The sequence below is a fragment of the Piliocolobus tephrosceles genome, chromosome 16 (assembly GCF_002776525.5).
Source record: "Piliocolobus tephrosceles isolate RC106 chromosome 16, ASM277652v3, whole genome shotgun sequence".
NCBI classification, from domain to species: domain Eukaryota; kingdom Metazoa; phylum Chordata; class Mammalia; order Primates; family Cercopithecidae; genus Piliocolobus; species Piliocolobus tephrosceles.
Window position 1 is genome coordinate 6,833,592 of NC_045449.1, and position 4,436 is coordinate 6,838,027.

A 4,436-nucleotide genomic window follows, 5' to 3' on the forward strand; every position below is an offset into this window, starting at 1 on the left:
TAGCTTCTGGGAGGCCTCAGGAAACTCACAATCATGGCAGAAGGCAAAGGGTAACAAGGCATCTTACATGGCTGAAGCAGGAGAAAGAAACTGGGGGGAGGTACTGGCCAGGCGCAATGGCTCACGCCTGTAATCCCAGCACTTTGGGAGGCCGACGCAGGTGGATCTCGAGATCAGGAGTTCCAGACCAGCCTGGCCAACATGGTGAAACCTTGTCTCTACTAAAGATACAAAAAAATTAGCTGGGCACGGTGGTGAGCACCTGTAATCCCAGCTACTTGGGAGGCTGAGGCAGGAGAGTCGCTTGAACCTTGGAGGCAAAGGTTGCAGTCAGCCAAGATCACACCATTGCACTCCAGCCTGGGTAACAGGACAAGACTCTGTCTTGAAAAAAAGAAAAAAGAAAAAGAAAAAGTAGGGGGAAGTACTACACACTTTTATACAGAAAAGAGGTTTAATTGGTTCACACACTATCATGACAGCAGCACCAAGGAGAATGGTGTTAAACCATGAGAAACTGCCTCCATGATCCAATCACCTCCCACTAGGCCCCACCTCCAACACTGGGAATTACAATCGAATATGAGATTTGGGTGGGGACATAGATCCAAACCATATTATTCCACCCGTGGCCCCTACCAATCTCATGTCCTTCTCACATTTCAAAATATAAGCATGCTTTCCCAATAGTCCTCCAAAGTCTTAACTCATTCCAATACTAACTCAAAGTCTACAGCCCAAAATCTCATCTGAGACAAGGTTAGTACCTTCCACCTGTGAGCCTGCAAAAATCAAAAACAAGTCAGTTATTCCCAAGATACAATGGGATATATGCATTGGATAAATATTCCCATTCCAAAAGGGAGAAATCAGCCAAAATAAAGGGGCTATAGGATGCACGCAAATCTGAAACCCAGCAGGGCACTCATTAAATCTTAAAGCTTCACAGTAATCTCCTTTGACTCCATGCCTCACATCCAGGGCACACTGCTGTGAGGGGTGGCCTCCCAAGGTCTTGGGCAGTTCCGCCCCTGTGGCTTTGCAGGGTTCAGCCCCTGCAACCACTCTCATGGGCTGGTGTTGAGTGCCTGTAGCTTTTCCAGGCACAGGGTGCAAGCTGCTAGTGGATCTACCATTCTGGAGTCTGGAGGATGGTAGCCCTCTTCTCACAGTTCTACTAGGCAGTGGCCCAGTGGGGACTTTGTGTGGGGGTTTCAGCCCCACTTTTCCCCTCCACACTGCCCTAGGAGAAGTTCTCTATAAGGGCTCCACCCCTGCAGCAGGCTTCCACCGGAACATCCAAGGTTTTCCATATATTCTCTGAAATCTAGGTAGAGACTCCCAAGCTTCAACTCTTGTATTCTGTGCACCTGAAAGCTTAACACCACATGGAAGCCACCAAGACTTATGACTTGCACCCTCTGAAGCAGTAGCCCAAGCTGTACCTGGGCCCCTTTTACCCACATCTGGAGCTAGATGCAGAGACCAGAGTCTCAAGGCAGTAGGGCCCTGGGCCTGGACCAGGAAACCATTCTTCCCTCCTAGGCCTCCAGGCCTGTGATAGGATGGGCTGCCATGAAGGTCTCTAAAATGCCTTTGAGGTTTTTTTTTACCATTGTCTTCACTATTAGCACTTGCCTTCCTTTCAGTTATGCAAATTTCTGTGACCTGCTTGAATTCCTCCCCTGAAAATGGGCTTTTCTTTTCTACAATGTGGCAGAGCTACAAATTTTCCAAACTTTTATGCTCTGCTTCCCTTTTAAATGTAAGTGCTAGTTTTAGGTCATTTCTTTGCTCATGCACATGAATAAGCACCCAGGCCACATCTTCAACACTGCTGCTTAGAAATTTCTTCTACCAGATACCTTAAATCATCTCTCTCAAGTTCAAAGTTCCATAGATCCCTAGGGCATGGGCACAATCCAACCAAAATTTTTGCCAAGGTATAAAAAAGGTACCTTTGCTCCTATTCACAATAAGTTTCTCATGTCCATCTGAGATCTCATTGGTCTGGCCATCTCTGTCCATATCACTACCAGCATTTGGGTCACAACCATTCAACAAGTCTCTAGAAAGTTCCAAACTTCCCCTCATCTTCCCGTCTTCTTCTGAGCCCTCCACACTTTTCCAACCTCTGCCCATTGCTAAGTTCCAAAGTCACTTCCACATTTTCAGGTATCTTTATGGCAGTGCCCCACATCTTGGTACCAATCTTCTTTATTAGTTTGTTCTCACACTGCTATAAAGAAATACCTGAGACTGGGTAATTTATACAGAAAAGAGGTTTAATTGGTTCACGGTTCTGCGGGCTATACAGTGAGGATGGTGGCATCTGCTTGGCTTCTCGAGAGACCTCAGGAAACTTACAATCACAGCGGAAGGTAAAGGGGAAGTATGGCATCTTACATGGCCAAAGTAGGAGGAAAAGAGAGCAGGGAGGTGCTACATACTTTTAGACAACTAGATCTCACGAGAACTTACTACCATGACAGAAGTACCAAGGGGCATGGTGTTAAATCATGAGAAACTACTCCCATGATCCAGTTACCTCCTAGCAGGCCTCCAGCATTGGGGATTGCAACTGAACATGAGGTTTGAGCAGGGATAGATTCAAACCACATCACTGCCCCACCATTGCTCCAACACTTTTGCAAGATTTTTTTCTGGCAAAAAAAAAAAAAAAAGACTTTTTCTCTGACCATCCATTACTAAACCTGTACCTCACCATTACCACCACACCACTGCACCCCCTTATTTCTGTCTCCTCTGTCCACCTCTGTGACCCTCATTTTGGGATCTGACCACACAGATGACAAACAGAAGTAGGAGGCCGAGGTCCAGGGACAGCAGGAGGAGGCAGGGCCCAGAGTGGAGATGCTGCAGGACGGACTGGGGAGGAGGCAGCCCTCAAGAGGAGGGGGTGTCAGGATGAGGAGGGTCCAGGACATGACAGAGACGGGAAGAGGAGAGGGTCCAGGGAGCTGTCTAGAGAGGAGGGTTGAGCATAGGGGACACCAGGAAAGGGCGGGATGGGAAGGATTTCAGGGTGGGGGATGCCCAGGCCTTTGACCTCAGGGACCAGCACAAGTCCTCAGTCACACAGGCCCCTCACAGCCGTGGGAACCCCCAAACACACACACACACACACACACACACACACACACACACACAGCTGGGGGGATAGTGGTGATATGTGAGGTCCCATGGTCAGAGCTGGGGGAAGGGGCAGAAGGACACAGGGAGAGCTGGGGGCAGCTAGGCCCTTCATAGGCTCATGCTCATCTGTGAAAGCAGGTTAAATTATGGTCTCCTTTCAAAGACTTTCCTAAATAACCCATGTTTTTCCTGCTTCCTGTCCCTGTGCCACTGAGGACCCTAACTCCCCTGAAGACGAGGACCACAGAGGCCAGGCCCTGAACCCTCAGAAAGGGGGATCTCCACAGTCCATACTGGAGTCACAGAAATGACCAAAACCCGGAGCCCTGGAGCTACTGCACAGGGGAAACATGAGAACCCCTCACTGCAGATAGAAAGAGGCGCTGTCGGCCGGGCGCAATGGCTCACGCCTGTAATCCCTGCACTGTGGGAGACTGAGGCAGGTAGATCACCTGAGGTTGGGAGTTTGAGACCAGCCTGACCAACATGGAGAAACCCCGTCTCTACCAAAAATACAAAATTAGCCAGGCATGGTGGCGCATACCTGTAATCTCAGCTACTCAGGAGGCTGAGGCAGGAGAATCACTTGAACCCAGGAGGTGGAGGTTGCAGTGAGCCGAGATCGTGCCATTGCATTCCAGACTGGGCAACAAGAGAAAATCTCCATCTCAAAAAAAGAAAAGGAAAGAAAGGGAGGAAGGGAGGAAGGGAGGAAGGGAGGAAGGGAGGAAGGGAGGAAGGGAGAAAGGGAGAAAGGGAGAAAGGGAGAAAGGGGCACTGTCTCTGAGAGAGGAGCCATCCTTAGACTACAGACCTCCTCGGCTTCACACATTAGAGGGCCCTCACCGGCTGTCCTCTGACTCCATCCCTCCCTGTGGGATGGGGAATCTCCAGGGCCAAGGTGATGTGCTCACCCCAAAGCCATGCCTGCCCTTCTAGGCCATCCTCTGGGTACCTGGGAGCCCATATCATCCACCCAGGCAGCTGTATGCTTGTCTTCCCTGGGCGGCAGACCCTGCGGCTGGTATGCACACCCTGAGGCCCAAGTGGTAGCCATGAGCAGGGGTTTGGGGGTGAATGGAGGGTGTGGACCATGCTGAAGGTGTCCTCACGTGTCCCCCAGGCTCCTCAAGGTGCAAGACTGAGCTGGGGGAGGGGAGCAAAGGGAAGTTGGCTCAAGAGGATCTAGTTCAGGCCTCTGCAAACTTTGAGGGGCAGGCCTGTCTCTGGGGTCTTCTGCTTGTTTTACCTTTTCTTTTTCTTTTTTTTTTTTTTTTTTT